This window comes from Populus alba, chromosome 7 (assembly GCF_005239225.2).
Source record: "Populus alba chromosome 7, ASM523922v2, whole genome shotgun sequence".
NCBI classification, from domain to species: domain Eukaryota; kingdom Viridiplantae; phylum Streptophyta; class Magnoliopsida; order Malpighiales; family Salicaceae; genus Populus; species Populus alba.
This window is the reverse complement of record NC_133290.1, coordinates 8,153,139-8,165,695: the sequence shown is the minus strand read 5'-3', so window position 1 is coordinate 8,165,695 and position 12,557 is coordinate 8,153,139. Positions and strand designations below refer to the sequence as shown.

The window sequence follows — 12,557 nt, the reverse complement described above, 5'->3', positions numbered from 1 at the left end:
ATTGTAGTACATGCACCAATTTAAGGACATTTGGGCTTGACGAGTAAATAGATATTTTTATATAACATCATCATATGATAAATATAAATGTCGTTAATAATTATGTTCATATTTTTTGATGAAAATGACATTGTGGTTTGGTTAAACCTTGTCATCATGCCTCGATGGACCTAGATGACCTTATTTGTCCTTATGTCATCGAGGCTAGATTTTTCAAGATCAGTCACCTAAAAGGCATAAGTATCAATCATGGTTTAATTACAGCATTAGTTGAGCAGTGGAGGTGAGAGACTCTCAAACATTATAATATGTTATCATGTTAGTCAACCTTCCAATAGATGGAATTGTTGTTACAGGCTCAACTTGCGACAAAGATGATTTATGACTTCGTATATTTGGAAGAGTGCCTCCTTTTGAGGGATATAAATGAGATTATATTAGGGTGCTATAGAGATTATATTGCATGATTATGCTAGAGCATATATAATGCACATGTTTGAAGCCATGATCTTCACCGGTTTGACATGAAATGCAATTCCATGTTACTTTCTCCACTATTAGAAAACTTTGTTGTCATCCATAACTATAGTTGAGGCTTGACAATGCTTGCATATCTATACTGCTAGCTTTGCCACATATATATGTCAGATGAGAAACAAATAGGCGGATGTTTATTATTTCTACAAGTATAATTTGGTATTATATTCTATTAAATATAGTTAATATAAATATTTACTAATATTTTTTTATTGTGAATATGAAGTTGTGGTCGTGGGAGTATCTTCACATCAGTCATCCTGATGTTTGGAGAAATTAGACGTTCAACACAGTTACAAGAAGACGACTCTCATTCGAAGATCAGTAATAATTATTATAAACATTATTAAATTTAAATTTCCTATAAAAAATTGACTAATTACATGACCAAAAGATTGATGTCTTCTCCCAAGTGTAGGAGTGTTAAAGTAATAAATAACCAGACAAGACTAGGTCGAACCACAAGGAGATTAATTGTATAAATTATAAATAACAATACACAACAACAACAACAATAATAACAACAACAATAACAATAATAGTAATAGTAATAATAATATTAATAGTAATAATAATAATAATAATAATAATAATACTAGTAGTAGTAGTAGTAGTAGTAGTAATAATAAAGAAGAGGGAGAAGTTGATGAAAATTTTGATACGAAAGATCAATGTGATAATTAAACAATAATAAAAACAAGTGTCAAGGTTAGAGGATCCACTAATGGTATTTCAAACAAGTATAGTATAAACTCTTATTACTCAACTGGAAACCACACACAAAGGAGGTTCCAATCGGATGATTTTTCATTAATAGCTCATTATGAATTGTTAACATGATCATATTAATTATCTTATTTAAGTAACACCAAACTTTTAAATATAGTCAGAAATTCATGATGCTAACTTATGTTAACAACAAATCAAGTTCCTTTCATAGCACACGTGTAGGTAATACCATACGGTTGGGCTATAAGAGTGTCAAGCATTTGTTGTACAAATTGTTATACAACACAAATCTAGATTAATCATTTAACAAGCAAGGTATTAAGAATTAGTAAGATAAAAAGATAAGACATGTTAATATTAAACATTAAGGTCCATATTAAGTTTACAATATACTTATTCTTACACCATTAGTGTAACCTTTTCACCTTGACATAATAAACTTAGCTAAACATAATGAAGAATAGAAACAAAAATAAACAAAACAAGAACATAAATAAGATACAAGTTAACTAAGTAAAGGAAAGGAAATGAAAAGCATAAACAAGATATTAATGAAAGCAAAACTTAATAATTACAAAAAAAAAAAGAGCAAGAACAAGTTCTTGATCTGAACAACCAAGCCCTTAAATGCATGGCAAATGCCTCTTTTTATAGGCTAAAATTTGAAACTATTGATTTGATGACTAATTATTGAGTGGGTGACCAACTCTTGACTTAGTGAAAATCTTGTCTTTTTGTCTGAATAAAATATCATTGCTAGCATTAGAACTGGATCCACCTGTACGTATAAAAGTTATAGGAAATTGTCTTAACTTTCCAGGAAAAAATAATTTAGGTCATTTGGACTTCTAGAACTCGAGATATGGGTTGAACACTGAACAATGTCTAGGCTGCAGGACAAATTCAGACTTCTCCGTTGTTGCTATAATTTTGACTTGAAAACGACCTTTTTAGATCTTGGACTCCACATAAAATTTGTAGGCTTATGTCTTACAAAGTCCTAAAATTTGACATCATTTGGACATCTAGAACTAGAGATATGATCCAATTACCGAACAGTGTTCCAGTTTGGACTGCACCAACATCTCTTTTCAAAGTTTGGCCATCTCTTTGTCCTTTCAATTTCAATACTTAAAATCATCAATCAATCCTTTCATTTATGTGATAAGTTTGCATTTAAGATGAACATTTATCATAAATTAAAGGTATCTTATATTATTAGGTATGTTATTATAAAACATGCTTTAGTGAAGGTGTTATCGATACTTCGAGTGCAAAATGATGATATAAAACCTTGATAAAATGCATATTTTAAGTACTAATCACACTCTCCAACCAGTTTATTACTAGTCCCTAGTAATCAAAGCGTTAAAATAGAAAAACAATTTGCAAATTCCACAAAACAAGGCATTTATCATTTAACTTTCATTAATCTATCCAGAAAAACAAACTCTCATTAAATTCATATATCTACTCAATACCTCTTAAACAATATATTAATAAACCTTCCTTTTGTGCTCAAAATATCAACATATAGTTATGGGGCTTTACTTGGAAGAAAATTTTTTTTTTGTTCTAATGTTTAAGGTTAACTTCTTTGGGTTGAGATTATTATCTTTTTTTTTTTTTTAATAATATATACATATAACTTAAAACACAATGCATCTTTAACCCATGTAACGAGCTTTCAGCTAATGACTCCCAAACTAGTTGGTCTTGGGGCATTAGGTGTCGAGACATCCCTACGAGCTTAGTAACTCGGGTTGTAGATACTGATATGTAGATAGTGCAATGATTGATTCCCTTAAGCTTTTCTTCTCAACCCATGTAACAAGCGTTGGGCCAATAGCTCCCAAGTCAGTTGACTTTAGGGTATTAAGTGTTAAAACACCCCTTCAGGCTTAATTGCTTAGGTTAGGGAGGCTACGAAACCAAACTTATCTACGTTTTTATTATCATTATTTTTTTTTGAAAACATATTATATACTATCACTTTCCCTTAGTTGTTACCTTTAACAAAAGAACATAAAAAATGTAATAATCCAATGTGCAACCCACAATCATATGTTAAAATGTGTGTGTGAAAATGAAGATTTAAGAATACTTGTTAAATGAGCATATGAGCAAAATCAAGTGATAACAATAAAAGAGTTTATAAACCTGAATATTTCAAGAAGTATTCTGATAGACCTTGTTAAGAATGTTTACTAAGATGTGTCTCAAGAATCACTTTAACAAAAGAACTTCTTTTACTCTACCATCCTAGTAATAACAATTTTGCAAATAGTTTATGAAATAGAAAACACAATTTTTTTTTTAATATATCAACTACTACCCTTTCCCCCCAACCAAAATGAGACATTGTCCTCAATGTCTAAAGGTAGAAAGATAGAGTATAGAAGACATCACCTGCAATAGCAAACACTGACAAATCTGAAACATACTTAAACAAATATAATAAATAACAAAACACAATAATAAAACCAAAAGACACAAATTTTTACAAACGCAGGCTCAAATTCAATCTAATCTTTTTACGGCTTTCCTTAATTGACCAATTTATGCGACTCATGGAGGGATTAATTACAAGGATGAAAGATTGTTGCTAGTCATTCAATTGTTTAACAGTAGTAGCAGAGATTATGATTTGTCGTGCCGAAGATGTTAGAAATTCCTGTTTCACAGCATGATCAAGAAAAGACAACAACTTATCATAAAAACCATTAACATTTAACAAACCTATGGGTTTATGGTGAATGTGCAGTTGGGCTCAAGAGAAAATATGAAAAATCTCTTCCAATGTGCCTAGACCACCTGGTAAGGCAATGAAGGCATCAACATGGTTAAACATTGCGTTCAGTCGATTAGATATTGTGGGGGCATGTAATTCCTCTCCAATTGTTTTTCCAATGATGTTTCCTTGTGTTAAAGCTTTGGGGACAACCCCTAAAACTTGACTACCTCCTAAAAATATAGCTATTAATACTCCCCCCATTAACCCAGGCTGCCTCCTCCATACACTAAATGAATCTTTCACTCAGCTAGTACCTGACCAAGATGATTTGCTGATTCTAAAAACTCTTTTTCTTTCCAAGGACTGGATCCACTGAAAACACAAATATTGTTTATGTAATGATTTGAGGAACCTACCATTTCTACACACTTCTATATTTGATGAATGTATTGGTTGAGTAGAAATGACGGGAAGGAAGAGAAGAATTTATGGATAAGAAATGGAAAATGCAATCATACCACCTATATGTAGGCCAGTTGTAGTCTCACTCTCTCTCTCTCTCTCTCTCTATTTATTTATTTTGAAAAAGCATGTGTATATACAGGTAGTTATGATTGTGGCTCACATCTTTCCTTGATTTTACGTCTAAGAACGACTTAAATGTCCTTTTTGGGTTGGGGATAGGCTTCCCATCTAGTTTTCTTAAAAACTGGCAAATAGGGTCTTTTTTAGTTAGATTCCCAAGACTAAGTCGAGCATGTTCTTTATGGAATTGTGGCCATAAATCATGAATTGCACGATGCATATCTCCACTAGGGTGCGTCTCAGGAGTCAATAGAAGATTATCTAAAGACCCCTTACTTAGGTGATTAGTACTTAAAAGTGCATGTTTATCAAGGTTTTATATCATCATTTTACACTTGAAGTATCAATAACTCCTTCACTAAAGCATGTTTTATAATAACAAGTTTGATACTATAAGATACCTTAATTTATGGTAAATGCTCATTTTAAATGCAGGCCTATCACATAAATAAAAGGATTGATTGATGAGTTTAAGTATTGAAAGTGGAAGGACAAAGAGATGGCCAAACTTAGAAAAGAGATGCCGGTGCAGTCCAAACCAGAACATTGCTCGGTAATTGGATCATATCTGGAGCTCTAGATTTCGGATTTAGGTCCACTTTATATGGATGGAAAGGTAAGACAAAAGCCTACAACTTTCATGAGGAGCCCAAGATTTGAAAAGGTCGTTTTGAAGTCCAAATTGAAGGAACAACGAAGAAGTCCGAAGCTGTCCTGCAGCCCAAACACTATTTAGTGTTCAGCCCATATCTTGAGTTCTAGAAGTCCAAATGACCTCATCTTTTTTTTGTTGGAAAGCTGAGACAATTTCCTAGAACATTCTTGAGGATTCTGGGCAAATTATGATGTTAGCAATGACATCTTGATCAGACAAGAAGATAAGGATTGTTATCTAGTCAAGATGTGGCCACCCACTCATCAATTAGTCAACAAATCAATAGTTCCAAATTTTGGCCTATAAAAGGAGGCACTTACCATGTATTGAGGCATCTTGGTTTCCAGATCAAGATCATGCTCTTGCTTTCTCTCTTTGTATTGCTTATGTTTTGCTTTCATTAATATCAAGTTTATGCACTTCATTTCCTTTCCTTTACTTAGTTAACTTCTTTCTCATTTATGTTCTTATCTTGTTCATTTATGTTTCTTTCTTTCATTATGTTTAGCTAAGTTAATTATGTCAAGGTGAAAAGGGTACACTAATGGTGTAAGAATAAGTATAATATAAACTTAATATGGACCTTAACGTTGGATACTAACATGTTTTATATTTGTTATCTTGTTCACTTTTAATACTTTGCTTGTTAAATGGTTAATCTAGATTTATGTTGTATAACACTTGGTACAACAAATACTTGGTACTTTCATAGCCCATACTGTATGGTATAACCGACACCTGAGCTATGAAAGGGACTTGATTTGTTGTTAACATAAGTTATAATCATGAATGCCTGCCAACATTTACAAGTATTAGCTTTATTCGAATAAGATAACTAATGTAATCATGTTAACAATTTATAATATGATTGGAACCTCCTTTATGTGTGGTTTCCAATTGAGTAATAAAACTTTATATTATACTTGTTTGAAGTACCATTAATGGATCCTCTAACCTTGACATTTATTTTTATCGTTGTTTAATCCTTACATCAACTTTACATCTCAAAGCTCTCTTTATTATTACTATTACTATTATTGTTATTATTGTTGTTGTATTGTTATTTATAATTTATACAATTAACCTCTCTGTGGTTCGACCCCGGTCTTGCCGGGTTATTTATTACTTCGACACTCCTGCACTTGGGAGAAGACATCAAGCTTTTGGTCGTGTCAAGTTTTTGGCGCCGTTGCCGGGGAGGTAAATTCTTGTATAAATTATAATATTTATTTCATTTTCTCTTTTCACTTTTCATTTTATTTAACTTTTGTCTCTTTTGTTTTCTTTTGTTTCTTTTTCTTCTCTTCTCCTTTCTTCCTTTTTACACGTGCATGAGAGTTTGGTCACGTACATTAAGTGGTCGACTTTGTAGGGTATCTTCATCATTTTCAGAAAATATGGCCGAAGAAGATAATCAATCGCTTCATAATGAGAATAATGAGAATAACCGTATGAGAACACTTAGAGACCACATGAATCCCACAAGAACAAGTGCACCCTCATGCATAGTTTTCCCTCCTGATGCATCTCATTTTAATTTTAAGCCAGGCATTATTCAACTTTTACCATCTTTTCATGGCTTAGACTTAGAAAATCCATACTTGCATTTAAGGGAATTTGAGGAGGTCTGTAATACCTATAATGACTCAAATTGTAGCATGAACACCATTCGATTAAAGCTTTTTCCTTTTTCATTAAAAGATAAAGCTAAAACATGGCTACAAAATTTGAGACCAGGATCCATTCGTGCTTGGGATGATATGCAACAACAATTTTTAAAGAAGTTTTTTCCATCTCACAGAACAAACTCTTTCAAAAGACAAATCATCACTTTCACTCAAAAACCAGGAGAAACATTTTACCAATGTTGGGATAGGTATCGAGATTTGCTTAATACTTGCCCACATCATGGTTTTGAAACATGGAGATTGGTTTCACATTTTTATGAAGGTTTAACACCTAGAGATAGGCAAATGGTTGAATTAATGTGCAATGGAATTTTCAAAGATAAAGACCCTAATGAAGCAATGGAGTACCTAGACTTGCTAGCTGAAAATGCTCAAAATTGGGACACCACAGGTACTTATGAGGCACCAAGTAAAACACAACCTCATACATCTAGTGGAGGTATGCACAACCTTAGGGAAGATCATGACCTCCAAGCAAAGTTTGCATCTTTAGCTAGAAAAGTCGAAGCACTTGAATTGAAAAAGAGTGGTCAATTAAAATCTGTTCAAGACATTGTGTGTCAAATTTGTGAAACCAAGGAACACTCAACAAATGATTGTCCAACTTTGCCTTCTTTCAAGGAATGCCTCCATGAACAAGCCCATGCTTTAAACAGTTTCCAAAGACCCAACCATAACCCATACTCGCAAACATACAATCCTGGTTGGAGAAATCACCCAAATTTCAGTTGGAAGAGTGATAGCAACAATGCACAAACTTCACAGCCACCGTTTCAAGCACACCATAATTTCCAAAATTCTCATGGATATGCACCTCCTTATGCTCCACCTCCTAGAAGAAATTTTGAGGAAACATTGCATGCATTCATTGAAAAGCAGGAGACAATCAACACTCAACTTGCTCAAAGCATGACCGATTTTAAAGATGCTCTTGCAAAATTAACATCTGCTCTCAGTTTCCAAGAGAAAGGTAAGTTTCCTTCTCAACCACAACAAAATCCAAAGGGGCAATACAATGCAAATGCCAGTAGTTCTGGAAGCCAACACATGGATCAAGTCAAATCAGTCATCACTCTTCGTAGTGGTAAGGTTATTGAAAAACCCATTCTTGAACCTTGTGAGAAAGATGACGAGTCTATCTCTGAGGGTAAGGAAGGGGTTGAACCTGACCATTGCAAAGAGAAGGCTGATTCCCCGCCAGCACTTCCATTTCCTCATGCCATGACCAAACAAAGGAAAGTCAATCACAACTCTGAAATCTTTGAAATTTTCAAACAGGTAAGGATCAATATACCTTTGTTGGATGCTATTAAACAGGTTCCTTCCTATGCTAAATTTTTGAAAGATCTGTGCACTGTGAAGAGAAAACTGAATGTGAAAAAGAAAGCTTTTTTAGCCGAACAAGTAAGTGTCATTCTTCAGAACAATAATGCTTTGAAATATAAAGACCCTGGTTGTCCTACAATTTCTTGCTTTATTGGAGAACATAAAATTGAAAGAGCCTTACTTGATCTTGGAGCTAGTGTGAATTTACTTCCATATTCAGTCTTTCAAAGTCTCAATCTAGGTGAGTTAAAACCAACTTCTGTAACTCTTTTACTCGCCGATAGATCTGTAAAAGTGCCTAGAGGAATAATCGAAGATGTGTTAGTACAAGTCGATAAATTCATTTATCCTGTGGATTTTATTGTCTTGGACACGCAACTTGTTGAAGCATGTAATTCATTTCCTATTATTTTAGGACGTCCGTTTCTTGCAACTTCTAATGCATTGATTAATTGTAGGAATGGACTCATGAAGTTATCTTTTGGAAACATGACATTAGAGATGAATATTTTCAACGTTTGCAAGCAGCCTGGAGATGATAATGATTTACAAGAAGTAGATCATATTGAAGAATTAGTTCATGATCAACTTGAATCTACTTTGAGTAAAATTGAGTTGGATGAATATGAAGATTTGCAAATGATTTATTCTCAGGAAAGAAATCACGGATGAAAAAGGCACCGAAAATATTGATGCCGATCTTTTGTCAAGAGTGACAACAGATTTGATATCTGACATCACACCAATCGATGATTACTTTCCTGAAGAATCCTTACTTTCTCATAGTTCAATGCCTTGGTTTGCTAAAAACATCAATTTTCTTGCAACAGGAGATTTGCCAGCTCACTGGAGTACCGAAGACAAAGGAAAGTTTTTGAACGAAGTGAAGAACTTTACTTAGATGACCCTTACTTATTCAAAAATTGTCCTGATCAAATATTTCAAAAATGCATTCCCGACAATGAGGTAAGTAATGTCATTAAACTTTGTCATTCTGAAGCATGTGGGAGTCAATTCTCATCAAGAGAGACGACTGCAAAAATCTTACAAAAATGGATTTTATTGGCCACCATGTTCAAGGACACACATGCATTCTGCAAAAACTTGTGAAAATTGTCAAAAAGTTGATACTGGTCAAAAAGTTTTGCTTTTATAATTCTCAACTCCATTTATTTCCTGAAAAACTAAGATCAAGATGGAGCGGTCCATTTATTTTGACACATGTGTATCCTTATGGGGCCCTTGATATTGAGAATCCAAAGAATGACAATGTTTTGAAGGTAAATGAACATCGTTTAAAAGCTTACTTTGATGAGTTTCCTAGTGAAAATGAATCCATTGGTTTGAATAATCTTATTGATAAAGGTTGATTATTTTTTTTTCTCACATTTTTTTTTTTGTTGCTTTTTTAGTGTGACTTTTTGTTTTTGCTTAGTCTCTCACCCCGGTCAAATGGCGGATAACGGTACTCCGTGACATAAGTCGGTTCTTTCAGTTTCCCAAATAACTGATATCTGTATATATTTGTACAATTCTTAGCTCTTTTTCCCTTCTTTGAATCTCTTCTCTAATTCTCTTTTGAAAATGGACACCACTCTTGAAAAGTTGAAAAGGTATTTTCCCGCTCTGCCTCAAAATGCGATTAATAAAATTTATCGTGCTAGGTGTGCAAGATTGAGGTTGTTAATGAATCATGGAATTCCTGAAGATATCCGTTGGTTAATTGAAGCAAAGGTTCGATTATCAGGTGAGTCATCCAATTCTTTCATTTCACACATGCCTGGAACAGGTAAAAGCACTTTTGCAAAGAAACGTCGTGCAAAACGACTAAAAGTCTGTCACAGATGTGCCAGATGGACTTGTAATATGACATGTCGTTCTTTAGGAATGGTATCTGTAAACCGTGAAGATAAGATACAATTCATTAAGGATGGCTTGAGTAAGGGGTCTTTAGATAATCTTTTGTTGACCCTTGAGACGCATCCTAGTGGAGATGTGCATCGTGTAATTCATGATTTATGGCCACAATTCCATAAAGAACATGATCGACTTAGTCTTGGGAATCTGACTAAAAAAGACCCTGTTTGCCAGTTTTTAAGAAAACTGGATGGGAAGCCTATCCCCGACCCATAGAGGGCGTTTAAGCCGTTCTTGGACGTAAAACCAAGGGAAGATGTGAGCCACAATCACAACTACCTGTACATACATGCTTTGTCAAAATAAAGTAAAAAGCTTAGATTAGATTTGAGCCTTCATTTGTGAAACCTTGTGTCTTTTGGTTTTATTAATAGCATATTATTTTGTTTTGTTACTTCTTATGTTTGTTTAAGTGTGTTTCAGGTTTGTCATTGTTCGCTGTTTCAGGTGATGTCTTCTATACTCTATCTTTCTACCTTCGAACATTGAGGACAATGTCTCGTTTTGGTTGGGGGGAGAGGGTAGTAGTTTAAAAAAAAAAATAATAATACTAACTTGCTAACTGTTTTTGCTATTATTAAAACCATTTGACAAAAATACTAACTTGCTAACTGTTTTTGCTATTATTAAAACCATTTGACAAAATTGTTATTAGGATGACAGAGTATGGAATCAATTTTATTGACTCTAGAGACGCATCTTAGTAAGTTTCATTACCAAGGTCTATCATAATACTTCTTGAAATATTCAGGTTTACAAACTCTCACATTGTTATCACTTGATTTTGCTCCTATACTCATTTAACAAGTATTATTAAACCTTCATTTTCACACACACACTTTAACATATGATTGTGGGTTGCACATTGGATTATTACATTAATTATGTTCTTTTGTTGAAGGTAACAACTAAGGGAAAAGGATAGTATATAATTTGCAAAGAAAAAAAAAAGAGAAAAAAAAAAAAAGAAAAGAAGATAGTATTGATGATAATAAAACGTGGATAAGTTTGGTTTCGTAGCCTCCCTAACCTAAGCAATTAAGCCGAAGGGGTGTTTTAACACCTAATACCCTAAAGTCAACTGACTTGGGAGCTATTGGCCCAAAGCTTGTTACATGGGTTAAGGAGAAAAGCTTAGGGGAATCAAACATTGCACTATCTACGTATCAGTATCTGCAAACCCGAGTTGTTAAGCTCGTAGGGGTGTCTCAACACCTAATGCCCTAAGACCAACTGGTCTGGGAGTCATTAGCCTAAAACTCGTTACATGGGTTAAAGATACATTGTGTTTTAAGTTGTATGTGTATATAAATAAAAAAAGAAAAAAAAAAAAAAAAAGAAGAAAAAAATCCCAACCCAAGGAAGTTCACTTAAACATTTGAACATAATATTGTTTTCTTCCAACAAAAGCCCCCATCATCTATGTTTTCATTGAGCACACAAAAAGAAGGTTTATTAATATCTTGTTTACGAAGTATGAAGCAGGAATATAAATTTAATGAGAGTTTGTTTATCTGGATAGATTAATGGAAGTTGAATGATGAATGCCTTGCTTTATGATACTTGCAAATTGTTTCTCTATTTTAATGCTTTAGATTACTAGGGACTAGTAATAAGTTGGTTGGGGGGTGTGATTAGTACTTAAAAGTGCATGTTTATCAAGGTTTTATATCATCATTTTTACACTTGAAGTATCAATAACTCCTTCACTAAAGCATGTTTTATTAATAACAAGTTTGATACTATAAGATACCTTAATTTTGGTAAATGCTCATTTTAAATGCAGGCCTTATCACATAAATAAAAGGATTGATTGATGAGTTTAAGTATTGAAAGTGGAAGGACAAAGAGATGGCCAAAAACTTAGAAAAGAGATGCCGGTGCAGTCCAAACCAGAACATTGCTCGGTAATTGGATCATATCTGGAGCTCTAGATTTCGGATTTAGTCCACTTTATATGGATGGAAAGGTAAGACAAAAGCCTACAACTTTCATGAGGAGCCCAAGATTTGAAAAGGTCGTTTTGAAGTCCAAATTGAAGGAACAACGAAGAAGTCCGAAGCTGTCCTGCAGCCCAAACACTATTTAGTGTTCAGCCCATATCTTGAGTTCTAGAAGTCCAAATGACCTCATCTTTTTTTTGTTGGAAAGCTGAGACAATTTCCTAGAACATTCTTGAGGATTCTGGGCAAATTATGATGTTAGCAATGACATCTTGATCAGACAAGAAGATAAGGATTGTTATCTAGTCAAGATGTGGCCACCCACTCATCAATTAGTCAACAAATCAATAGTTCCAAATTTTGGCCTATAAAAGGAGGCACTTACCATGTATTGAGGCATCTTGGTTTCCAGATCAAGATCATGCTCTTGCTTTCTCTCTTTG

The 12,557-nt window shown here is 33.7% G+C and overlaps 1 pseudogene; it reads right to left on the bottom strand.

Annotated features, from left to right (window-relative positions):
• Positions 1 to 219: 219 nt before the first annotated feature.
• Positions 220 to 12,557, bottom strand: part of LOC140955816 (uncharacterized) — a 21,437-nt pseudogene continuing 9,099 nt past the window's right edge.